Raw genomic sequence first — 27542 nt, 5'->3', positions numbered from 1 at the left:
GACTTTTACGTTAGTATTAGTAGACATACGCATAATAATGAAAGCTCTCTAGAGAGACTAGGTGACAAGAAGTCTTTTATGTTTCCACGGGGAACGCCTTTGAATCGAGGTGGCATCTGTTGCTGTTCCATTATTGTCATAATCTCCTAGTAGCTACTCATTTGACATAGTCGGAGTGACCAAGATGACGGGCCCTGAAACCCCAGATAGGAACCCTGAAAAACTGTGCTTGTTAGCGTCGCCATGTAGGCGGATCAAGCGATGGGTTTGATGAGAAATGTGGGAGGAACAGCGCATTACCCTGATTTAGAGATATCCTCTGGAATAACCGTTTACCCTGTTGTTATAGAGTGAAATAAATTAAGCATGTGTGCGTTCGCGTGTGTAACGCATCAGAAATGCAGAAACGATCCTAGTCAACCAACCAGCCAGCCAGTCAGTCGAGCCGGTTGAACTACGAAAGAAGAAAAACGCGGCTTGTTAGAATTATGGGAATGTTAGAAGTAGTATAGCCGAATACAGGCGCAAGGAAGTCAAATAAGGTTACTAGATGGATTTGCGTGGGAGTTAGAGGTGGTAAACGAAAGGTAAAAGAAGGTGGGTGGGCAACTTCACGAATGCTTCATGGCGTGGCCGCATTACCAAGCAACGAATTTTAACGAGTTGCTGGCGTGAGGGGCATTGTTTAACACTGTTTTCATAGCAGTGAAAACGCACGCTGTCATTAGAACGCCAACTAACAGGTGCTATAATTATAAAAACAAAAAAAAGCCTCGTAATGCATTTAAATTTGGGCTTAACCTAAAAAGGTAAACATTGATGTTACTGAGGCATTGTCATCGAAAGGGTTGATCGCAGTTAGAACAAGCTTATGCCATTGTGAAAATAGAATTACGTTTGGCTTGATCGTATCGTTTTGCTTGTTCCCTTTGCAAATGAAATACTTTAGCCAATATTAAAACTCTGTTTGAAAATAAGAAAGCTCCTGCTGATTTGTTGAATGGCTGCTTAATTGGTCACTTATAATTATAGACGTGCGGTACAAGGCTAGGCGCGTCGCTCGTTTACTCTCATTCATTAAACTATGCTAAACGTTTCTTCGAAAACCGTCGAGTAATAATAGGCCACCGTCAGGCCACTGGAAACATAAGCTTTCAATTGGTTTGAAACAGGAGAAGTAATTTTCGCCCCATATATTGTATCTATTTATAGATTGAATCAATTGTGTGACGCACTCTTGCCTCGGTATCAGCCCTAATCATCGATCTTCTGAGATGATCGAAGCAACAACACAGACCTCTATTGCTACGGCTAGCTATCAAAAAGTACACATGTTATTTTGATCTAGAAAGCAAACAGCTTGTATCTATGTTAGGTTTTCTGATTCGTTTTTGAAAATGTTGTCCCCTGTTATACAGTGGTTCAACAGCAACTACAAAAGGAGCTGGACCAGCAGCAGACGGCCAAATGACGCCAGTCGTCTGCGCAGGCTTCAGAACGACATCAGGATACAGACCAATGATTTTCGATACCGTCCATTGAACCGTTTGTTCTTTGTTGTTTCGTAAGTTCCAGCTATACGTATGCTATTGAAAGTAGCGGCGATATTTTTTACGTGTCATTTTGCTTGCTTAAGTGGACCAAGTCGTGCTCTCATTGTAGCCTTTACCCTTCATGATATTGTTTGCCCTTACTTCTTACCACTCGATCGATGAACTCGATTATATTGTAATCATAGTACATTACTATAGTATACGATAAGGCTCGGAATATACACACGCCTGCCTGAGCGTACAGCACTACGCAGACGAACGACCGTGGATGGCTTCTTTTCGCTTCTTTGGTGTACAGTTTATAATAGAAAACAAACAAAATAATAATTATTATTGTACCTGTGTTCTTTTGGAGATTATCTCCGATAAACCAATGGCCTGCTGTTGCCGTAAATTATCTGCGGCTCGCTGTCCTGTTCCTGTTTGTCCATACTGTATAAATCTGTCTTCAATGGTACTTTCCTAACGCTACGACTACTTGCTCTTTTTGGGTGCTCCTTCTAAGACAAATAACTTTACTCTCCTTGTTGGTGCTACCAGTGCCGATACACGATACGAAAGTTATTTATTTTTGGGCCGATTTATCCGTTCATCTTCATCAGCATCGTCATCACGGTGGGGGGTTGGTTTTCGTTAGATGCTGACGTATCTGGTGGTTATTCTATTTACTCCGCTGATCGCCAGCTTGTATTGCTGCTGATGTACGTTTCTGCTGGTTTTTTTCCCCTATTTTCGGATCACGCTTCCCTCTATATGGGCTGTACATTGTATGCATAATATTAGACAGTTGGGTGCAACGATCTGTCACCCATCGTTGTAATGTTGATGGGGGAACCCCAAGACTAGATGATTACGGTACAACCCTAAATGGGAACTAGGTTAATGGTGTTAGATTAACTATTAAACAAGCATACATATTCGAAGCGGTACGTGTGGGATGGACATGTAACGGGCTACTAGTTTGAAATTGGACAATGAGGATTTATGAAAATGCGGATTGGCCAATCCTCACGAACTATCGATCGTTCTCTTTTGTTGGTGTGACTGCTGCTAGAAATTAATAATAACAGCTTTTTCTATTGACAAATGACTAGGGCATTTTTTAGAATTGGCTAGGTCAGCCGACGTTGGGTCGACCGAAAATAACACGGACTATGCCAAGTCCATCTCTGACAAATTGACAGTCATCTCTTCTGCGGAAATCCTGTATTATTTATTCGTTGTAAACTAATCTACGAGTACACCTAACTGTAGGTAACGTATGTGCATCTACTTTATATTGTAGGATCTGACTGGTCCAATTATATAACTATGAAACATAGTTTATATGTACAGAAGATGATTTCGCTGGTGTTTATTATATGTGCGTATTCTCAAATGGCTATAGAAATACGCACGCTAGATTCTGTCTTCCAGTATACCTACCTGTAACGGTCTATTATAGTTTATAACAGGCTTTGTGTATCAATATATTAAACTACCGAGCGCAGGGTCAGCGTTGTCTGGTGGTCACCCGGCATGAGCCAGATTCGATAGAACGACCAAGTTGAACAACGCAAGCCCAATCTACAAAGAATTATTCATGACATATTCTCCCGTATATGCGAGACCCCCCTATTGTGCTCGTCTTTGATTGCGGTGCCACTGGGTTTCGAGCCGTACCACAATAGTATAGATCGGCGCCAGCTGCGATTCATTAGTTTGTTGTTGTGGATCGGAGTACCATCCGATTTGCTATATTGCTGTTGAGCTTCTGATAGCGTATCTACTAACTGGATCCGGCAGTACGGGCGTTGCTTCTTTGTCGAACGCTATTGATTTGTTGACAGTCTCAATCAGGAAAGATGAATGCGGTATTACATTCAAATCGCCGCAGACAGTAATTGCTATTATTATTATTATCATTATTGAACTTCAAGCGATTTCATTTGTCTCATTCTAGGTAGCCTTACTATTTTCTCCCTTAAACCTGCTAAGCTCTGACACTGTCAAAACAAAGATCAGCCCCCAATCGAGACGTGAGTCTTAGTCAAATGTCCCTAGACACACACATTAATTTTGACGCTTTTTGCAATGTACTATACTTATCTCGGAAATCGATGCTCTGGTAACTCTATAACCGTAAGCCCACCCGTGATAAAGCAGACTGGCTCGTACGTACGAGACGGGACGTTTCGATCTCGTGTTCTTCCTACGATAATTCTGCTCGATAGACATCGCTGCTTTTGCTAAAACAATTACCTTACTGCTATGAATGTACTATTTTACGAGGCCTATTTTGTTGTTCGACTGTTCTTATTGTTGTTGAGCCAGCATCAGCTAGCTTAGGATGCGAATTAACGAGTGTCGGCAAAGGCGGCTGCGTTTATGGTGACGGTCCTCTGTTCATTCGCGACGTAGCGCTTTGTTTGTTCGCACTTCGGCTACTTCGGAAGCAGCAGCCGGACGATGAAGCTACGAGCCCACAGAGATGCTAAACGAGCAGGCAAAAGGACCACGGACCAGTCACCGCTAGCCCTGAGCCCGTACTGAAACACTTAGTCGAAAGTCTCACTCTGGCGGTCGTGCTGATGACGCTGTTGTGTATGCTGGCTTAAATAACCGATCGATGTCTTTGCTATTCCACTATGGTCGAGTGAGATTCTAGAGACCTGACGCTATACCACGCTGAGATAGAGTCGCCGGTTACTTTTGTCGTAGCGGCATGTCGATGGTGACGGTCTTGTCGGTTGCCATCGTACCCCCGGCGGTGATGTCTATCAGCGCCCCGTGTTTCGTGGCTTGTTGTCCGAGAGCACTGAGACGTCTGTCTGCCCGTCGCTGTCCGTCATAGACTATATTCCCGCTTCATTCGTTCAACGTTGCTCTTCGTGCTCGCTGTTGCCACGAACGTTGCCGACTTCTCATGATCGTAGACGCTCTAAGGTTTCGTTGATTCGCCGCCAGGGACGGTTCAAGTCAGCGAGCATCGCTGGTATCATTGTACGTCAGCATTAGAAAACCGCAGCAACAACAACAACAACAGCATACACACATGCACTCACAAAAACAGACAGACAGATAAAGACGCGCACAGGCATACGCTCATAGCTTTGCAATAATCCTGTGACAACTGCAGGATCCCCTGCTGGTTTGTTGACCACTACAGTTATAGCAAGCAACGATGTCGATTAGGGTACGACTAGGTGTCGTTTCACTAGCACGGCAACAGCAATAACGGCAACAAAAAGGACGATAAATAGGAACAGCATTGACGGAACATTGCAACCAAGTGACGTCTAGTGGTTACTTCAACTTTCAACTACGTTTCTTTTATGGACAGCGTTCGCTACTGCTGTTGCCGCTGTTATGGCTCGACCGAAGCGTTGGGTCGCCGTCACCATTAGGCGGTATACGCTGCCGGTCGCAATTCGCGAGCGCTGCACCGAGAAAAACAAGAGAATCGGCAGCCACACCAGCAGCACCCTCTGCAATGACGTGGGCCACAGACGGCCATTTTGTTGAAGCAAGACGGGTCTGCCAGCGAACAAACCACCTATGTTATTGTACCATGATTGTATCTAAAATCTGTAAGTAGACGAACGAGGATAAAGAAAGGCGATGCTGAAACACGGCTGAATAGGGTTTGCAACTGCGGAAAACTACACTCAAAGCCTGGGAATGAAAATACGAAGCAGTGTTAGAACAAGAAGAAAAAGAGGAAGGGTTCGGCGACGGTAATAAGGGCAGCAACGACACCAATGGCAACTTCGTCGGGCTCTACATGCGATTGTTCTTGGAGCGTTTGTTAGTTTGTCTGTTGGTCAACCTGCTTTTTGGTATTCCATATTTGTTTTTCATTGTTAAGTGTGAGTGTGGTTCACATAGACGCGTCGCGTCTGCTTAGCGGATTTTATAGTTATGGCGGTTTCCGAGGGTTGCGGCCTAGCTTGTTGATATGTTGTAGATTACGGTCCAATCTAAACCCATCAGCCTCATTGCTCGTCCTGAACTGTGCGTATCGGCCCTGTGAGATTTTGGTCGATTCGTTTTTGACCTTATGACAAATGTGATGGAAAGTATTCGATCACTGCCAGGTAGATATTAAAGCATATCTATGTGGGTACTACTACGGCGAAATAACGATCGTTCTTTACTGAAAGCAACTGGGTAATAAAGAGGCCTAATTAGATAAGGTACATATGTACTGGGGTATTACGATGCTATCGATTGTGGCATGGATGCGTTTAATATTGAACGGGCTAACAGCTTGCCCGTTAATCAATAAGCAGATCCAACCGGGTGTCTACACGCCTGAAAGAATACACGCTGTTAAATCGGGTAAAAATCTAAGGTTAGCAGCGTTTCCTGAGGCACCTATCTATAGGTGCGACATATATAGGGAAACATGTACTACACAACAGCCTTAGATTATTAATCGGTTAAGGTAAGATTGATATGGTCCTGTTTCGACATTCAGAGTACTTTGTTGCGTTCGTTTTCACCTCGGTAGAACTGCTGTAACCTATGATTCGTATCACGCTAACACCAACAACCTGCAGCAGACTTGCAAACCGTATTCTTAAAGATCCATGGGGAAGAATCAAATTCTTACCATACATACATACATTTAGATTAAACAAAAAAAAAAGTGCGGATGACTGAGCGCCCCCGCGCTTTTGCGAGTACGTGCATCTATGCCTACACCAGTGAGCTTGTATATAATATTATAAATGAAACACTGTGGTTACTGTGGTCTTTTTTTGACGTCGCTAAATAACGTAGGTTAGTATCACGGCATCGTACGAGCAGGGCCGCCGGTGGATGCTAACTTAGCGAGAGGCATGCGACCAGCAGTATATATCAGCTGTGTGACCTCGGCACAGTAGTGCGAAGGACACAATAGGCACCATTCATTTGCCGATGGGTGGGCTTCACGTGTCCCTTGCAGTAATCATCATGGCTTGCAGTAGTGATAATGTATGATTCTAATCTGGATTCTACTCCTGTTATCCGTTTCCTTCTCTGTAGATATCTCGTTTTCTTTGTCGCCTTTGTGAATGAGCACTCCTAATCAGCCACAGTCTATGCATATAATGGGATAGTATAAGTTTTGTGGGCAAAAGTAGGTCTATTGGGCCGACGCTAGATCCGTCTCCTGGAATATTAATATCTGCACGCCTGCCCCTTCGTACGACAGTGCGTCAGACAGGCAGACAGTCATAACTAATCGAAATGTCGGAAATGCCGCTAGACTTTTGCTAGTAATGTAACACTGATGCCAATGCTACTGCTGGAGCCCCAAGTGTCGCATGGCGATCACTCGCTTGTCTGCACGAAATGAACCAACTTATTTTGCCTGTGGCTGCAACGTCGGGAGCGACAACTCGACGCGAATCGAGAACGTCATGATACTGCTCTGAGTGAACATGAAAGCGACGTCCGACAAATGAAACGTGTGGAGGCAGTGAGTGGATGGATGAAGCAGCTCTAATAACAGGCGATCTAGCCTCATCCGCCGTTGGCGACGACTGCCGACGCGCCGAAGGTGGTTGTCGGATCAGCAGAGCGTCAGGGCAAACGACAAGCGCCTGACGACGATCAATTGCTACAGGTAACATACAAAGAAACATTTGGAGAGGCACAGAAGACGTGTGGGGTGAGGTTGAATGGGGAAAGGGTGGATTCCGGAGGTAACAGTGGGTACATCTTCCTGAGTAAAGAAGATGTAATAATGAAGTTGGTAAGTCGACTAGTTAACTCAGCTATGTTATCTATCGATTGTCCGCTTGTTGGTATGTATTGGCTTCCGCCAATGATCATTTGGGGATTAGGAGAATTTCCTCGGTGCGGAGTGGTGTTGCGCGAGTAGCTGTTTAGAATGAAAAAAAATCTGAATCCAGTAGTGAACTAACGAATGATTAACGTCCACTAGCATGGAGAAAACGAAAAAACAATATGTTAATAAAAATAATATCGAGGAAAGCGGGGTCGCCACGAATTCATATGTATGCGCATATATGCCAGCTCGAGTGGATATGTACTTGAAGCTGCATAAAGGTTTAATGAAGAAGAAAGATAGCCTCTTGTTACCGTAATAATACGATATATACGATGATTTATTTTACGGTTCAAGCTATCAGTAGTCCAGATTTTTGTGCAACACGAATACTCCGCTGCGTTTAGGCAAAGACAAGTAGTTGCTCGTGTAACGATTGGTATAACAAGACGCAGTTGTTCTAATTGAACAAGATTGATCTTTCACGTTTGGGGCGCCCAACGTTTTGAGGCATTCCGGACCAATGGATATAGCCAGTAAATAGTATATATACAGTTCGTTTAGGGGTACAGTAGAAAGGGATCGTACCTTTAAAAAACAGTAACATACAGATGATAGCTTTATTAACGAAGAAGACAAAGTTAGCAAGTGCATCGGTCGGCCGCGTTAGAGGTCACTCTACCAAAGCGAATCTGCCACCAATGCTGCAGTGATTCTGGTAACTTGAACACGGAACAAGGTAAGATCTCGACGGTTTTAAGCATTTACCGACTTAATTATAACTGTTATTATTAACAATTATGATTACTGTAATTATTATCATTATTCCTCAGAGCTATGTGGCAAAAATAGTCGCACCACGCGCGTCGTCCATTTTCACGCTGTTATCGTGGTCAAAATCGATTCTGGTGATCCCAGCAGCTTCTGGGTGTCCTTAATTATCAATGATCTACGAAGCTTTCGACACCTGCTGTGAGCGCCCTTCAGTGGGCAAGCGCTGCAGATGTGTTAATACAGTGACTCTTGTCCTCCTTGCCGCTGCCCATAGTAATGAGGCAAACGTTAGCAGCCATCGACGATAGCGTAATTGTGCGCACGGCCAATACATATGTAGAGATAGGTACGCGTAACGCAATGCAATTGCTTGTAGCGTCTGCTGGCAACACTATGTGAGCCAGCAGCAATAGCGAAACGATTGGAGTTCTACAGTGTCAAAAGAAGCTCTCTGTCCGCGTAGTGTTACTACCTTGAGCTTTGAGTGGAGCCAACGCGCGCGCGCCCCTCTTGAAAATCAGCGTCATTAACTTACAATTGGCCGACGAGCCAGCCAGTCAGCCAGCCAGCCAGCGATCCATCAATGGACACTCATCTACCAATCCAGCTCTAGGTAAATGTCAACCCACGGACATAGGCTCTGTCGCGCAAGCGGTTCCGCGAGCACCGCTGTTTGGCGAATACTAATGATAACACGGTAGCAGTGGTATCGTGTAACAATAATACCGACCGCGTATTGTTATATTTGTTTATCACGGCAGTTTAGCAAGAACTGCGGTATAATACCGGGTTCACTTTCACTTATAGCGCTGAGGCTGCAGCTAAACGTTCGTCTCCCTCGGGACAGAAGAGCTACTCCCCAAAGACATGCAGGCCACCCGGCACATATTGAAAGATAGTGCAGGAAATAGCAATGGGTTCAGGTTTTGTCGTAGAATAAAATGTTTCTCTACGGTGCTGTGTAGATGCAGACACGTAGGCAATGACAAAAATCAATCGAGCCATCTTCGAGATTGTTGGCATATGTTTGCGGTGAGTGTCTGTTGAACTATCACCAGTTGGACTTGTGCTGGTAGAATATAACACCCCACAGAAACGCCACTGGGTGGCCATCTGACGAGTTGACTGACTGGATGGCGTAACGACCCCCTGAATCGCCTACGGAGGAGACTGACAACAGATCCAGATGGAGCGAACAAAAGGCCCGGTTGAGCTCGCTTCCGCAGCAAAAACAACGGTAGAGCGAAACGGGAAGGGACCGACTGGGTGCTTTGTTCTGCCAAGAGTTCAATTAAAAATTGCAGCTGCCACTAACGCGATTGCTGCTATATCGTGCTGACTACAGTTAGCAGTAACGATATAGAAACGCGACATGCATCGCGCTATTAGTACGTTGCTTCTCTGTTCGCCCTAGCCGAATCTTAGAACAGGTAGACTAAAGGACGGTAGAGAAATAGGGCACGCAGGGGTGGGAATTGGGCAGACTTCAGCTGGGGCAACCGTGGGCACCGGCTTCTCGACGGCAAGTAGGGGCGAGGAAAAGCCGTAGGAAGCGTGAACGCTACCGGAAGCTCAACAGTACATCCATTGACTTAGCTCCTTTTTGGATTCTAAACAAGTCATTCGTTAGTTGATTGCCGGGGCTAAACGACTTCCTAAAGATGTATGCACGCATAGTATAAACAAAATAGTATCTATATGGTAGAACTCTGAGTGGGGACTGAGGTCGTTAGTGGGTGGAGCCGGCGCTTTTCTATCGTACTTCTACGTTGTGTTGTGACTGGAATACGGATAGCGCCACGATCTAGGACAGTAACGGTTATATTTAGAACGAAAGAGGCACGTATAGCAAGCGGGTGTAGACACACGGTTCGTTTTATGCTGAAGGCCAGCAGTCCGAGGCTGTGCTTAATACCGGTAAAACCGCACGTCAAGCTCGAAGTATATTGGCCTGACTATTGCGTCATCTTGCGTTGATGGACTAATAGTCGTCCGGACCTTTGGCAAAGCATCGAAGCAAACAGTAGAAATGATTTAGCTTGCCGATTCAAACGTTTGTCCATTGTCGATTCTCTGCAGAACTTCGCATAGAACCTTAACGTTCGTGTGAAGGCATTCATTTGCTTAACACAGTACAATACAATCCATAGATTAACGGTCGTCACACTGGTCACAATTTTATAGAGATTGTGTCGACCAGCGCCATTGATGCGATCTCATTGTCGAATATACATGGCGATGATCCTAGTCCACGCAAGCACATGTTGTCAATCAAGCATTGCGTTGTCAAGATAAACACGAATAGAAACGATGGTAAATACAGTTGTGTCATGCCGAGCACCAGCAGCAGCTGTTGTTGTTGTTGTCGTCGATGATGGAGGTAGGAGTAGGTCCCATAGACGCGATCCTAATCGTCGGTGGAACGGCTGTCTGGCACGTCGCGATGCCAAACACCTATAGCGACACGGTCATTCTTTCCTACGGGACGCCTTGCTAAGGCGGTGCCATGATGTGTAAAGTACGCAGTTGACGATACGATGATAGGGTCGTGCCTCTATATCCGTCAGCTACACATACGCACACTTGTTACTGCTGTGCTGTACCGAAATTCCTTCCAATACCTGTAGTTAGACGCTTTCTCAAGCGGGCGATCCTGTGGCTTACGGCATCCCCCATGGTATATCAGCGTAGTGGCTGATCGTGACGTCCCGTAGCTCGACCGATTAGTTTTAGCATGCCGTGCTGAGCCGCTGTCACTCGACAATGTATCGGTCTCGAGCTTAAAAACAATGGGAACGGCTAGCGATTGCTGTAAGTTGATCATTGAGATGGGATAATAGAAGTGAAATATATTGAAGCTTTTTATAGAGATGGTTTTCTGATGAGCGAATTTTAGGCGTCCTGTGTTAATTGTACACTTTACTAGCGGAGCCCTTGGAGCGAAAGCGTTCCGAGTAACACGCTGAGCTTCATCATCTATTGACAAAGTATGACAACAACGTGGATCTATTTTTCGCTGACTGCACGGCGCCTGCTGAATAGGATACGATTCACGTTATCCGTACACACTATCGATAAGTAACAACGAATCACTCTCACCTTGTCCATGTTTGTTCTCGCTTTTTCGTGCGCTCTAAACGATTCGATTCTAGTTACGCTATACGATCCGTGTCAATCTGCTGTTGGCTTATTTGCTAGGCCACAAGTACCATCGGCGTCGCTGGCAAGCGTGTTCCATAGTTATAAACAAAAAATTTGTTGTTATTGCGCACTCTGCTGTGACGGACGGCGTACCGTTCGACTGACGTCTAACTGCCTGGCTGGCGTTTCACAATCTACTATCATCCTATTGAGCGCTTATTCAAACATGACTCGTATTGTAAACCAACGACGCCATGCATCGTTTGTTCTAGCTATTAGACTATTGTAAATAGTCCGCTGGTTGCCGGTGCGGTGTGGGAAGAGTCAGGAGACGGATGCGCGCGTTGGTCTCAGCTGGAATTGTACATATCACTCGCTTTTGTTCATTGCCTTTTGGGTTCGCTGGGTAGCTGTATCGTTTGGCGGTGTCCCTGAATGACTCACGTCCAATACATACGTGCGTTGTCGGTTCGGTAGCACGAATTAGCACTCTGTAGTAGTGCCCCAGCACCAATTATAACGTAGCGTTGCTTTCACTTCGTTTCCAGAACGCTAGGTAAGATTCGCCTCTGCGGTCTATATCTTCTTATTCTGTACGTATATATATACGTGTCGTGTAGTTGGCGAGGCCGGACCCCGGCCTTTCAATCAGAAGGTAAGCCGTCCAAGCAAGCTTGTCTGTCACAAGGGATAGCCTTTGATCCTGCACGTAGTATATTTGTAACGATCTATTATATGAGATCCAAGACATACACCCATATTATAGTTAGTTATACGCCTGACTCAGCTCCGTGGGTATCGTCAGCGAACGATAAGCTGCTCATCTCAATTTCAGAGTGTAGCGGGCATCGGGACGATGATGGCATGCTGAGAGAGAGAGAGAGAGAGAGAGAGAGAACTGTCCTTCGTTTTTCACTGGTTGAGATTCATCTTCTCAGCGGCTTCCAGCTGCTTTTTGTCGTACTACTGGAAGAAAAGAAGATTCGTCACGATTCTCCAATAATCGTCAGTACTGTAGCTGGTTTCGCTACTATCGTTTTCACAACCTCTTCTACATCGATACGCGTATGAAATCTTTAATGTGCAACCAACGTCTACTATTCTGCGTACTTCCATAGTAGTAACTCACTTAGTTCGGTCAGCGTAGAGAATTGGCTCTCTCTGGTTACTAGCGACCCGCGACACATGCCCCTACATTCGTCACTGGACCAATAGTTTTATTCGAGTTGGTTTAGCGCTGCTGCTCCAGCATTGACGCGTCCTTGGGTTAATCGTTTCCGTGTAAAAAAGTGATGGCGACGACGACGACGACGACGACGACGACGACGACGTTTTGCTAGATTTGATGATCGTATTGGTTTTTGCCGTTTTATCTATTACGCTGAATTGGCAGAGCGTAACGTAGCACAGAAGCGTAAAACGAAGTCCTAGCAGTTTGTCGAACCTGTGTGGGTTAGAAAGAATATAAGTGTCATTTTCCATCGACGTTTGCTGCCACCGCTGCGCCTATGACATTGAATATTAATCCGGAAAACAATATATGTTCAAATATTATAGTAATTCTTGCGAATGTTCACTACCACCTGTCTATATATATGTGTGTACACGAAGTGCAGAGTATGCCCACGGCTGCCAACAGCAACAGGTGCTTCGTCAAGAGCGAACAAGACTCTATAGACCAGTAACATACATAGCACTGTGACTGTGCAGTTTTACAGGTTTGTCGACTAACCGGAAGGACACAGAGATGGCTCTAGGTTCGATCCATCAGCAAAAATCCACGACTATTTAATAATAACGAATCCCTACCCCTGTTTGGTCCCTCCAGATTAGCTACCCACCCACCCCCTCTAGCCCCTTTTGGCCTTCAAAGTTCTCTAAGCAATGCTAAAACAGCGCAATCAAAAGCTGTTCTAGAAGGGACAAGTGATGGCGGGCTACGGAAGCTTCCCTTTTGAATCCTGCGCAGGCCGAAAACTAATGCGACACGTATCGCGTGGACGAACCTCAAAGTGCATTCTATACCTTTACCATTGTTTTATTCTCTGTTTTTCTCCACTTTTCACGCCTTGTTCGTTGTCCGTGCGTGAACCCATGCGGCACCGCATGCGTTTCAGTGGCGGCCGGTAGCAGGTCTGTCAGCGGTTGTATCAAGAGTATTCCTCCGTCGATCTTGTCCCAGTATTGATCACTGGTGAGCCGCCTTTTAGGGCGATCATTGCGGGCAGTGGTCAACAACGTAGCGGCTGTCTGTCAGGCCCAGGCAAGCCTGACCAGTCAAAGCCAAGGACTTGATTCTCTCTGGCCTGATCCGACCCTCCCTTACCAGCTGGATCACTTCACTGGTTACTGTAGAATCAAAAACCCAAATGAGCCGGAACGAGTAGCTGCCATTACCAGCTATTGAAGGTCAGGCATAAGTTGTTATATTAAGAGGCCAAAATTTGTTCTTTGAAAGCAGCTGTACATTTAGGCATCACAACGACGCGATCTGATAGATAAACGCCAATCAGCAGTAACCGGTATTAGCGATAAACACAGCGAAGCGCAGACGTGTAATTACAGAACTGTGTCAAGATGGAATAGTATTGCGACTAATATTTGGAGACGTCATTTACATAAATACATTGCCGATCTGTGTTCGTTTGAGGGATTGGCAGTCTGCTTTAATGCGTGTGCAGCGGGGGTAGGGCCGGCGTAGTCTGTACTGGCAGTTGCCTCGAGCAGTCAAAGTAGTTGAGTATGACTTAAAGCAGTGGTTACGGTTGTACAGTAACGCGATATAAAGGCGTCTCATCGTGGTTTTCGCTCTTCCCCTTATGGTGTAGGAGGAACGGAGCCAAATCAGCTTAGCGCACCGAGCGAACAACCTCCCTCGTTCTCCATTTGCTATTTGCCAAATTATCTATATTCATATAGGAGACTTACCGCTCGTATTTATAGTATGTGTTACTTAGCGAAGAATATGGCAATGACAACAGAAGGCAGACGGATAATAGCTAAAAGCGGCGACGCAGGACTTGTGCTGGTGTGTCCGACGGAAGCTAAGCTCTGTTTGTACATGAGTCAGCAATAGGATCATCGTCAGTTCAAAATGGACGAAGGTCCGTAGAAGGCGGTTAAGAACGTCCGGAGGCGCTTGAATAAACGAAATGGTAAAATGCAACAGTTAACTAAGTCAAGACGTCCATATCAAAAACAACTGCACTGGGCACGAAGAAGATCCGCGAATGTGGTGATGGTTTAATACATAGTGTGGCGTGCTATCCGCGCTTTTCGATGGACTAGACAAACTGATAAAATCAGGAGCCAACCGTGAAGAACGATGCTTGTGCAACCCGTACCGCAGTGATGGTGTAGAGGGTCGAGCTACTTTACTGAAGTCGTGTAGCAGAAATAGAACGAAATCATCGAGCGATTAGATTTGACTCTATCAGGACTTCAATCTTGTTATTCGCTGAGTTGTCTAATGCCAGCCGATCGTGCAGATAGTTCACTTCATGATCTATGCGTTGTAATATAATAATGTTGACAACGGAACTCGAACTAACAAACCCCCTACTCTTTTGGTTGGCGGGTTTGAAGGCTTTTTACGAATCGCCTTTTCTAGCAAACGCTGCGCGAACTAGGTTGCACTGCGTATGGGTTTCTCTAGTGACACATAATAAGCTTTACCTTTTCCTCTGACAACTGATCAATCCGTAGGATAGCTGTTGTCGAGGCATATCTGATTGCGAATTAACCGAGTAAAATTCACCTTCGCTAATTTGGTAGGTTCATCGCTTCACGTATGACTTTATACTAGTACAAGTAGTGTGAGGCACTAGATCGGCCTAACCTAAATTACGTCTAATGAGTCGTGTGCTGTTCAAGTTGACTATTAGCGCTTCGTGCGATCCCGATATCTGCTGCTAACACCTGCCTAAGGACACGCGCAAGACGAAGTAACTTGTATAGCCTAGTCAAAGTTTGATATATAATCCCAGTCAGAGATTGTCCAAATAAGGCCTCATCCAGGTTCCTGTAGCAGTGGAACTGCAACTATGTTGGCACATTTCGATGGTTATATAGCAGCAATGGCTCTGGTTAATTGTTATGCAAGTTTCGCTATATTTAACTCAACTGTTTTTTTTTTTTTGCTATCAATTAACATGTAGAACACCGTTGACAGCAATAACAACCTTAGAAACGTCGGATGGAACTATCGAATCGCAGTTACCCGACTGAACTTAAGATGCACGTAAATATCGATAGTTCGTCAAGGCGTTCGTTAATCTGATAGATGTTTTCTTAGCTAGTAAGAATACTAGCTGCTATTCAAAGTAGGCTCTATTATATTGCTCCATTTATAAAAATACAACGGTACGCTGGCTATTACATGGCGTTCAGCGAAGCGATGAAATTGATTTATAATTTTAATAGACATTTCTACACTTTGCTTACCGCTACATGTAGTTTTACTGAGGCTATAAGATAGTAAAGTGTTAGTTAAACACGTGCAATCTGTTTGCTAAAGTTCCTTTCAGTTGCATCTGTCTACAAATGTCTAAAATGATATGACATATGTAAATAATGGGGACTGACCGATATTATATAGAAGAAACGATGTTGTTAGCTCGTCTTTTTTTTTTTGGGTGGCCGAATCATGATTATCCACGATTCTCTGTTCGTACAAAACAGTGTATAAGCCAATAATAATAACAATAATAAATACAGTTACAAACCCCTGCTTTTTCGGGTTTAGCTGTCACACATTTCGTCGTTCGACTCAATAGAACAACTATCTTACTGCGCGATAGCGGGCGGAGCGCGGTTCGCACCCATGAAAACTGCAACGTGACGTAAACATTCATTGGTTATTGGGTAGAAAATGATTGTTTTAGCACACGTATTAGCAGCGGTGGAACGTGTGACTATATGGGTTTATTTTATGTTAGTGGGGGTGGCGCCACTGAATGTCGTTGTGACAAATTTCAGGTGTTGTAACCGGGACGTCTGTCACGCCTAACCCAGGCATGCTGTACCTATATGGTGTCGATGTTCTATCCGTTAGGTGCCATGTCGTGAACGGTATCAGTATAGTCAAACTAGACGCAGGCAAAGCACAAATAAGAATTAATTTGACGATCGATCCAAAATGTCTTTTCCAAAGACAAACAGTCACGAATAAAGGTCTTGGCAGACATCTCGGTAGATGTTACAACCATCACCAGGAGAACTTCCTGTATGGGGTTTCTTCTTAATTGTAATTGAACCACTCAGAATGCTTGTTCATTATGAATTCTAGGTTTGTCGGATTGGCTAATTGCTACAATGCGCACAGATATAGCGTGGGATCGTCGTACCATGTTAGGATGGGTCCTGTGCCTTGATAATTGTTTATTTACACACAGTCATAATAAACATAATAGTCAAACGAGATTGCTTTCTGGTCACAATTTCTTAGCATAAACTTAATACAGCTGCTGCCTCTGTTTTTCCTTTTACCGCCCATTAGTGCAGTCCCCCTACCCATAGATAATAGATAAAGCTGAAACCGCTAAAACTATAGTACATGCATGCACGCACGCTTACAGACTTGATAAATGTCATATTCATATGAGTCGGTCACATGAGACGCGCGATGGCAACGTCGGCGGTGATGCTACTATTAAAAATTCATACTTTTCGTTGTTTTTTGGTTTGTGTATCGTCCCTCCGTCGTTTGTGAGCAGCAGGCTCCCGCTTGTCGTCTGTTCGAAAATGCGTTTTGACCCGGCAACAACGGCAGCCGTCAGCGTCACCAACGGCTTCATCAGCATCATCGCAACCAAAGAGCTAAAATAATAACAACAAACACACGCCAATAGACGCTTAGAGCAAGTTACACACACACAACTTAAACACTTGACTCGTACCCACTCAGGAACTTCAGACAGACTATAGTCGCATAGATTATGGGTATGCATACATATATATATAGATAAAATGCATGTATGTATATTGTGTGGTATGTAAAAGGAGACAATGTTTCTTCTATATGGCAACGGCAGAAACGCTGGCTCTCGCTCGTCGCTGGCACTCTACCGCTCTCGCCATGTGAAATAAATTCTGCTCAAAGCGCCATAGTGTACCGCCTGGATGGCAGGTAATTTTGCCTCAACGAGTCAGACAATAATTCTAGTAGCAGCAACGGCTAGAGCTTCACTAGAAAGCGGTAAGTTCCGTCCGGGCAGAATGGTTCTATGTAACTGATCGGAGAATGACTGACCTCGTTCGTGCTGGACAGAGTTCCAGCGATGCAGAAGGAGAACTTGTGGAGGGTGTGAACATTAAAGGTTTGGAAAATTTCGAAATTTAACGGACATTGCATAATAGAAATAAACACTTTACATATGAAACTGCTGTTTTCCTAATACCCAATAAACTATAGGCCATATCTCGCAGTTGGTAAACGCTATAGTTCTGCTAGTAGTTTATAGGTAATACGTAACTTGCATTTAGTGCACACTTACCATAGGCTATCTTTAGCCTAAATATCTGGCTTGAATTATAACAATGATTGAATTGCTATTGCTAGTTGATTTCTAATCATAGATGCATGTTTACATCAGTTTAAGGGCTTACTAAGTCGCACACCCCTATGGCATTATTGGGGCTCGATCCTGTTAACTGCGAGCTGGGTACAAGCAAAAGATCACACCGGATATGCTGTATTGTTACCATTTAGTACGGTAGCAAAATTGGCCCAAGTGAAGGGAAATACAACAGTACTTGGATGATCTTCGTTCGTGTTGTACGGAACAATAACAACGAAACTTGTACGGCACTTGTACGAAATTTGAAAACTTATGTACGCTCGTCTTTTCAATGAGATTCTGTTCGGTGAACCTCTTTGCGTACGCATGCCCCGTGCAGTGGCGTATTTTTAGGTTAGGTTTTCTCGCGTAAGCTCTTTCCAAAATTTAGGCCACTGATGATTTCTGATTCTGAGTGTTTTCCCATCTGTTTCCCCGGTGACCGGTCGTTAGTGCGGGGGCGTATTTGCAGGCATTAGTTTCTAGCAGTAGTAGAGTGTTTCTCCATCTCCACTAGGGACTAGTCCAAGCCTGTTTGTCCGCCGTGTGTTCGTTCACAGCAAGCGGACTCATATATGAAACATCACAAAGTCATATCACCAGCCAGCTCGTGGGTATCGTATCGATAGAAAAAACAGACAAATAAAATAGTATGGGTATCTTTCTTGCTGTTTGTGATCAAGGCTGCCGCGGAAAAGAAAGTTACTGAAGTATCGAGAATAACTATAGCGCCAGACTGTACCGCACGTACATACGAAGGTTCCACCACAGAATAATTAAAGACATTTAAAGCAACTTAACTCTATAATGTGTAGTCTTCGATTATTTGTCAACAATACAACAATATGAACCAATAGACATATAACATCAGAACAAGTATCATTACAAGCCAATTACCTGATGAAGTTTCGTAAAGCGACACGCTGAGGACAATAACTTGAACAAAAGTTGTCGTTAATTAATAAAAATAAAATTGCCCTAACAGACACCGCTTCGAATACTACCAGAACCCTCTTGAAAGATCCAATATCTTGAAGTTACTACAGTCCTTAAATTACCTGCTTATTTTGTGTTTCCAACACGTTAAGGCCGAGCGTGTCAATATCTAATTTTTATGCGACTGCTGAACGAGCCCCCCAATAATCTTTCTCGCCATAATCTAATAAATGAGAAACGTAAGTATACTATTCCTGTATTACTCTCACATTTCTGAATAGATTGAAACCATGCCCCCAGTATAGGTGGGCACTGCTGTTCCCCCGGTAAGCGCCTCCATTGGTTCCTCGATACGACTCGCGATTCATGTGACCACAGGTGGAACTTCCAAATTCACTTTATCGATAAGTGCACGTTTCCTCGGCACGTTTTTTTCAAAGCGTTTATTCATGTGTCTTCGCCGATCTGTCCCCTGCTGCACGGCTGGTACGTCCGAATTCTACTATTGTTGTTGTTTGCATTTCTACCATTTGGGATTGTTTTCGTTGTTTGCCTTATCGTAGCTGTTGAAGAATCATGTGGACAAGTTTTTCTTCGTCGATATCATCATCGTTCCACTCCCGATGCCATCGGGTCAGCCCGCTTCGTACGGGGGTCGCTCGAGCCATAGGGTCGACTCGATTTGACTTCACCCGCTCCGTCTCACACTCCCACGCTATTCAATATTCAACAGCTTCTGCCAGTCGCTCGCAGCAGCTAACTGATTCACCAGCAGCAGTGATTGTAGTCTCAGGAGTATCAAGATACGACGGTTGATTCAGTTCAACGACTATAACGCCAGTCTCAGCGGTAGATAACATAAATAAGACCGGGGTGACTCTGTTCCACGCACGATGATGAGCGCGACAAGCAATCGTGTTCGCCGACCCGCCTGCCGCAGGCAGCCGGAACACGCCAGGGCAAGTAGAACGCCACAAGGCACGACAACAAGTGAGCCCCGAGTAGCATTTCTTCCCATCATCGCGGCTGTCTGTTTTATGCGTTGTCGTGGCCACCATCTCGTAAAGCAGATGTGACGGTGCGTGCGGGACGGGACGCAGGCGGACAGACGTTTACAGCTGCGGCTTTACGAAGCATCAATGACGCCGCCGTCGCTGCTGCTGCGAACCATAGCGAAAAACGCCACCAACGCCATGATAAAGACGACGACCAAAACGAGGCGGAAGAACAGGATGAAAAAATAGGTAGCTTTTCCTGTTTGTTGTGTTGTCATTGTCGCCGACGTTTGTTGCGGAAGCCGATATCGAATTCGCATGCGTTTTACGCGTAACGTTCTTCTATGTCATGTAGTTTTTTTGCTTGGCCGCTGCTGCCTCCGCAGCTGTCAACGTATGCTCATCATGAGCGCAAAAATGTAGCAGAGCGTTCGTTATAGGACCTACGGTTAATACAATACGATACAGTTGATTAGTTTTGTTATCTCATAAACTTATCGAATTGGTGTGGTCTAGCAGTCCGGTTCAATAGGTCTCATGGGCTAGCGGTCTAGTTGACTTGAATCTGTCTTCGATATGGACGATTTCTGTCGTTGGGTGGCACGACTGTTCCGTAAAAGAGAGCGCATGCGTTAGAAATAGATATGTTGGCATGGTAGCGCAGTTTGTGATTGATTAAATTTCCTGTTTCCTATAGGGCGTAAGAGCTTTTTGCGCCTAGAGAGAGAGCTTACGGGATACAAAATACCTTAAACTTTTCTAAAGCTTTTTTCTTTGTCTGTTTACAATCTAGCGTTATCGTATCAGTGTTTGATTAAAGGGCCGTACACCACATACTAACCCAGCTCGAGCCGCTAGCTTTTTTTTTGTTTACCTAAATATCCCCGCATCCAGCGTTTAACCCTTGCTTAGCATGACAAGGCCTTCGGCAGAGTTTCGAATTGTTCAAAAAGTTAAGTTAGGATCAAACGAGTCTATTTCGAATTTATTACGCGCGAAACAAGTGAAAAGAGTTGACGGTGACAACGGGAGCAGCGTCAGATTCAAAAGCAGAACAACCCGGCCTGAAGCATTGTCTCAACCTGTGATTATTAAAATTCGAGGTGAGCAAAGTTTCAGGTGTGTTCGTTACTTGTGAAAATCGTCGAATTATTCGTTGCCGATGTCGACTCTGGGCTAAACCCACTGGGCAGTTCGAATAAGTCATTAGTATTGAAGTGACGTTGCTGAAGCTCAATCATCGTCTATTGCATGTAATTGGAAGATGACTTGCCGTTCGTCTTTGTTGAACCCTGCTCGCTTCCATAATCTGAAGCGATTTACCACAAGGGCCTGGCCCGAAGCTACAGCATCACCACTACCCTCCCAGGTTAGAAATTGTTTATTTAGTCAGTTGTTATCATTATCATGTACGTATATTGATACTACGAAAAAAATGCTTCTATCCAGTTCAGCTTTGTCTCTAACTTCATATTGTCCTTAAACTAGTTCGCTTCATTTAGCTGAAGTCTCTAGTTAACTAGTGCTAGCCGAAACATCAGTTAACAAAGATCTGCATTACAATACAGAGTGGTACCGTTTTAGGAACGTGTTACGCTTACAAAGCTTTGATTTTGGTTTGTTGCCTACGACAAAGAAACCGCCTTATAATATCAGACAGCCGTTGTACACACAATGAGGTATTATATAGTTTGATGACACACAACTAAATGAAACTCCGACATTTTCCGCTGGAAACATCCCAAGAAGAGTTATTACCTCTATTATCTGTTTATAATACTACTATAGTTAGCCTGTCGCTAATCCCTATTACGAGGGTTTAAAAGGTTGAATTTCTCCACGGACACGCGCCGTAGGACAGCCCTTCCTCAAAAGGTTCTCTGAGTTCATAACATCCATTATAGGATACAGTAATTGCATTATATTATTTATACAACAGAATCCGTCTCTAGTACACGCAAGGTCCACTTCTACTTACCTACCGAAATGGGCTAAATTATAGCACCAAAAGGACGGTTTGATAGTCCCATTTGTTTCGCCCCATCCCTAAACAGCCGGAACTATTTCGTGTGCGATAATTTCGGTATGCATCTATCAAAAATAGTAGCGGCTTCATTTGGTCGACATTACATTAGCTGCCTTTGTTATTGATAATATTATTATAATGATTATAGCAATATTTCAGCAGCAATAACATGGTGATTTCTGTTCTTAGTAGTCGCAAGCAGAGCATCAACGGGCTCGATCTTTGTCTGCGTAGCTCGACCGGCGACGTGTGAGCTAGACATGAGAAGATGAACAAATCCCAAGAGGGCCACCGTAACCACACGACGTACTGGTAGCAAACAGTTCTACGGGTTGTTAAGTCGCGATAATGATAGGCAATTTAGTTCAAAGCACACAATAGGAGTCAATAACTGTAGGTCGAATTCATCCTGTTATCGGTACGTCAAAAGAATTGGAACTTTTGAATGGCTTAAGCTACGATGCTAAACAATGACTAACACTTTAACAAAATACGCCCGTCCAGAAGCATCGGCCAAAGCGACAAGCCCTCAATTATTTGAGAGGTCCTTTCTCCATGCTAATTATTTCGTCTTGATTGAGTTGTCCTGGATAATTACAATTGTAAACTTCTCAAAAGGTAATGTTATGAAAGTGACCACAACGTTTTAAATACTTTGCTTTTTTTTCAAAAATTCAACAATTAATTAATTGTATTGGGAATACCATGGTTGTTTATTGTAAACGTCTCAAGCATGCCACTCTACGGGAAGTGGTCAAAGGCTACTGTCAATAGTTAGTAATCAGGTACATGCCAATCAATTAGCAGCAAAGGTGTTAATATTTGTCTTGAAATAGGTTTATATTAATTTATAATCTGGGCCTAATTGGTTGTTGGGATATAAGAAGAGCTACCAGGAATGATTCTAGATGCTATTTCTGTCTAGATTCCCCGGTGCCGAATTTTTTTCTCAAACAAATTAGGCCACTGTGAAGTGTCGCTGTCGTACCTAAAAAAATTTAATTATTTATGGCTTCTTTTTTTTTTTTTTTTCGGTCAAGGGCAGCTATTTCTATTAAATCACTTTCCTTAAAAATGCGTGCAGCAATTTCAAAAGGTATCATCCTCGCCCCACGATAGTCAGCCAAGACCCGAACTAAGAGCTAGGAAACTGTAGCAAGTATCTTCGACAGAAGTTAGTCAAAGGCCCAAGGCCATTTCAATTTTTATAAGCTATCATTTATTTCCATAAAATAAACGGTTGTTTCCTGTGGTGATCAGATTCGAGGGTATCTTAGGTCATTCATCTTTTACGAAAACAGTCAGTTATACATAGGTTGACATAAAATTGATCTCTATTTCGTACATCACGCTGTTTACTATATATGATCTAGGCTTGACTTCTTTTAGACCAGATATTGTGCGAAATCTTCGAATGGTATTACGCTACATGCATGTCCACGCGTCTTCCCTTGAAATCAAAATTTTTCAAGGAGCCGTTAAAACGACGTAATGGCCTTTTGATGACCTCTTGGCTCACGAAAAATGAGGGAGGTACGGGTCTCAACAGGCAGTGAGCAGTAGAAAGTGTTATTGGTGTCGTTTTTTCGCATAACGAAGGTCAATAAGGGGCAACGAAACCATAGAGACATGCAGGATTTTGGATGGTCGCAGCGATTGTAATGCACCGACTACCACCAAATGCATTACAGCCACTATGCGCTTCACGTGTGGACTAATCATGAAGCTCTGCAGCAGATTAAATCATTATCTGAGGTTTATATCTGGCTATTGTTTAATCCCAAGAATACATTTCCTCTCTACTTTCTCTTGCGTGATATTATCGAGGTCATAGGATTAGGATTTTCTTTGACAATTTGAAAGAAAATTCAAATTAGCTTTTTATGTGTCCTCGAAAGCATTGAATTATAATGGGCTCTGTAATACCTTTGTTTTTTTTTATTAATCCGAACTCAAGAAAGAATAATTCTGTATCCTTTAAAGTACCATAGTGAACAGCTTAACATGTTGCATATTCATAGTTATTTTTGCGATGTAGTTTGGCGAAATCCTAATGGATGAGAACAAAGCTGGATTTAATAAATATGAGTTCCATGTAGACGTCTCGTAATTATGGCTCACTCTGTACACTGTTGGGGATATCTGCTGCGGATTTTCTTTGTCTATCACCTGACACTGTCGCTATAAGAAGACCCATTCTAAAGAACCATCTACCTTCCATAATTAGAATGTCCTTAGAGAATACTTTAGAAGCTAGCGGAATATCGAAGGTCATATACCTCCGCAAGCATGAAGGCAAGCCTTGTACAGTAGTTATCGGCTAACCAGCATTGAACGGGATCGGCGTGGTTACACAGTGGCTCCCTCCCTCGCGCGGTTCTTTTCGAAACGTTGCGGCAGGTATTATTTTGAATATACTGAATATTTGTAAGGTGAAACAGATGTAATCGAGATTCTTAATCTTTATATATATACAGATTGATTATGCTTTTCCCGATCAACCCTTCGTGTCCTGAAATCGCTGATACGAACCTTGTGGAAAACACAGGAGTGTCATTTCCACGTACGGAATGTGCTACTGTCTCATTACTGTGTAGTTGCAGGATCTCTTGTCCTTCTCAGGGTGTAAATCAATGATTATAAATCTGGTTCTGTGTTCTGCATTACAAATCAATTTGCTTATAAAGAAGAAAATGAATAACAGAGTATTTAAAGAACGACACAAACGTTAGTGCATTATCATGATATTTTTTTTGTAGCTTGATAAGATAATAACCAACTACTTTTAAACGGCACAAAATAGCCTCTGACAGTGCTACGAAACGAAGCTCTTTGGCCGCTGGCCTACGTTTGGCATGGCCCTTCAGTATATCCATAAACCCATTTTCTTAATAGTGGTTCTGGATTATTAAATCTCTGTTGCTGAGGTGAAGATTTCATAATCGAGTTTCTGATGTTTGATCTTAAACAAAAAATTATAGACATAAACGCTAAATAACGGCTTGGCGGCTAGAGTGTAGAAGATGATGACAGTATGGACTTTCAGTCTGCATCGAAAATTTCACATATCTCAAGTAGATAGATTAGGTCCGATACATATATTTACGGTTTGAATGCTGATAGAATTTGTCTAAAGTATACGCAAGTGTAATAATGTATTTAAAAACTTCAGTCAAGGGATTTTCATATTTGTTTTGTTTTGACATCGAAGTTTTTCATTTAATATGAATCTGAGTCCAAACATTACGTTCAGCCACGTAGCTAAGGTACGTTAGATACGTTTATCGTATCTATCTATCTATCTATCTATCTATCCATCTATCTGTCATTGTTGAGAAAAGTATTCGTAGAGAAATAGGCATATTTCACGAATATACGCATGTATAGCTAAAGAATTAAGGGGTGTTTTTCCTTCAATGCATTTACCTTTCCAGGGTATGCACATGTACTTGCACAATGTACGTACATCTGCGTGACTGTACGAAGCCAGTAATTGTTTCCTTTTACTGAGTACAGCAGGATTCGATGAAGGATTTTTTTATGCCTCGTCTTCACTTTCAGTGGATTTATGACTCGCTACGATTATCACTTACAACCATGCGATGCCTTGTGACTATCGTGATGACACTCTCGTCGTCATCGTTGTTGTTGTTGTTGCCATTGGGATTATAGCGTTCATTGAATACGTCTGCATAATATATTCCTAGTCAATAGGCGGTAGCAAATACTAACTTGGCACAACTCAACTGAGGATTGCCGCTGCCATACGTGTGCGGCCCTACCGGCAGATACCTCGTTGCAGTAATAGTTGCCGTATCTGTAGCAACGGTCATAACACAGAAGACAACGAGTGGGACAATGAGAGACGGAAGGTGAGCTCACGGAAGGAGGGCGGTATTCGAATTACAGACGAGGAGCTTTTAGCAGGACGCTATGCTACCAGCAACAATGGGAACAGCAGACCTAGCTAGCGACAGGGTAGCTGCAGCGGCAAAATGATTCCAACGAGCACGCGTTTGCAGGTCGCGTCAACTGTCGACCGACTGAGAGCTAGCCCCGTCGCTGCTGGTCGTAAGCGGAAATGAGGAGCCGACATATGTCATCCGCGGCATGACATGAACGTTCACATACAGACCACTTACATAGATACAGGCGCAGGCGTATACACTTTCAGGGTCACAGCAGGATTGCTTGATAAAGCACAAACAAGCAGGCAGACCAGTAAACAGTTACAGCAAACTTTTCCATATAGTTATAGTAGTAGGGAAGCAAACACATCCATCCGGTAACAACATAAAAAGAAGAAGAAAAGGAGAGCAAATGAGAAAAGGATAGTAGGCCCAGGTCGTTGGTTTTTGGTTGGCGGCCGCCGTGATGGATCTAGGACCGAACGGAACAGGCTCTGAGCGGCGCGGCTGGGCGTTGCGCTAGGGCCGGCAAGCCATGCTACAGCTACGTAGCAACAATAACAGCAACGACGCAAGAACTTCTGGCAGTAACGGAAAAATAGGTAAGCGTTGCTGACGAAATCAGGAAAAATCACGTCGCTAAGATGTTGCAACAACAGATGCCATGCTGGAATAATGCAGTGTTTGGCAAATGGGTAACTTGGGCCAGTCTAACTAACTAGTAGATGGTATTAACAATCGAAACAATGATCTAAGTACAATCAATTACAGATCTGTATAGAACCTGATTTTCGAAGTAATGCTTAGTAATCTTCTATCTTCTGAAACTAATTTATGTTTGTAGCAACGCAAACTATTCATTTTTAAACTTCATTGATGTTAGAAATCTTTACTTTTAAATTCGACAGGAGTTCTCTTAAACCCTTATTAATTATACCTATATTACAGCGATAAAAACTCTCAAACAGGACAAAACGCAAACTCATCAAAAAATATGGATGCGGTCACAGACGTTTGCGCCATTGTTTGTCTTCCTCTGGCTTTTGTTGGAACAATGCTCTCAACGTGAGCGTACTAGGTATGCCACCAATTCGTTGCCTGTTACGGACGAAAGGACTGGAACTGAAGAACTCTTGCACCGATGCAGAGCATCCTATCGTCTTTTCCCTTTCAAGTCCTGCTTTTCAACTGTTTGCAGCCGTTAAGGTTAAACTCTCATTAGCAACGTACACGCGATACCACGAATAGGACCAACCGAGAATCTGTTGGCCATCGATTAAGAGAAATTGAGAAAGAGAACAACATGACCTGTACGTCAAGGCTTGAGGTGCCAGCATAGAGGCACCCGTAATTCGTCGTGTTGAGTTTACAGCAAGCCGGTCGGGCCTTCTGACGAAATATCTAGTCCGATCGCTGACTGAGAGACTGGCTGGTTGAGGAACCCAGGATGCATACGTCGTCTCAATAGGACAGCAACTTTGTTGGTAACAACAACGGTAAGAATAGTAGCGATGCTTAGAAAAAAGGCAACAAATAGTCGACGACTCCTAGGACGAACAGGCTTCGTTCTTCAGCCGTAGCTGTCAATGAATGCTTTGATTTACTAACTGTAGCATTATAACCGCTTTACACGCTACACCGACCAGGGGCGTAGACGAGTGTCCAGAAGCAGATTCGGCTTTCGGCCGGAGCATGAAGAATAACATAGAAGGACAGCGCGAGCCGGGCTGTAACACGCCGTTCGCACGAGAGGTTCCCGGTTTTCGGTTACCCTGCCAGTCTCCTTCTTTGTGTTTTTGTCTTACACAAAGAAAGTCATAGGAAGTGGATGTTCATGTGTGACACGTTTAGACTACCATTACTACCCCATTTGGAAATGCCGCTAGTTAGGGAG

General features: G+C 43.8%; 2 long non-coding RNA genes across 3 annotated transcripts in view; both read left to right on the top strand.

The window, feature by feature from the left end:
- The window catches only part of LOC111262346 (uncharacterized), a 48835-nt gene that overhangs the window by 12755 nt on the left and 8538 nt on the right, over positions 1-27542 (top strand). Inside the window, exon 1 of one of the 2 annotated variants that reach the window (XR_002681573.2) lies at positions 26608-27144. The exons of the other annotated variant lie outside the window; for it this stretch is intronic. This is a non-coding gene — a long non-coding RNA (uncharacterized LOC111262346). Of the gene's footprint in view, positions 1-26607; positions 27145-27542 lie in introns of those variants that run through there. 2 annotated transcript variants of the gene reach the window in all.
- On the top strand, positions 14078-16647 carry LOC111262356 (uncharacterized). Its single transcript, XR_015311909.1, has 2 exons — positions 14078-14996; positions 16204-16647. It is a non-coding gene; the product is annotated as an uncharacterized LOC111262356 (long non-coding RNA).

Source organism: Varroa jacobsoni, unplaced genomic scaffold, assembly GCF_002532875.2.
Source record: "Varroa jacobsoni isolate VJ856 unplaced genomic scaffold, vjacob_1.0 scaffold_69, whole genome shotgun sequence".
Lineage (NCBI taxonomy): Eukaryota > Metazoa > Arthropoda > Arachnida > Mesostigmata > Varroidae > Varroa > Varroa jacobsoni.
The sequence above is the reverse complement of the archived record's forward strand: the minus strand, read 5'-3'. Positions and strand labels throughout refer to the sequence as shown.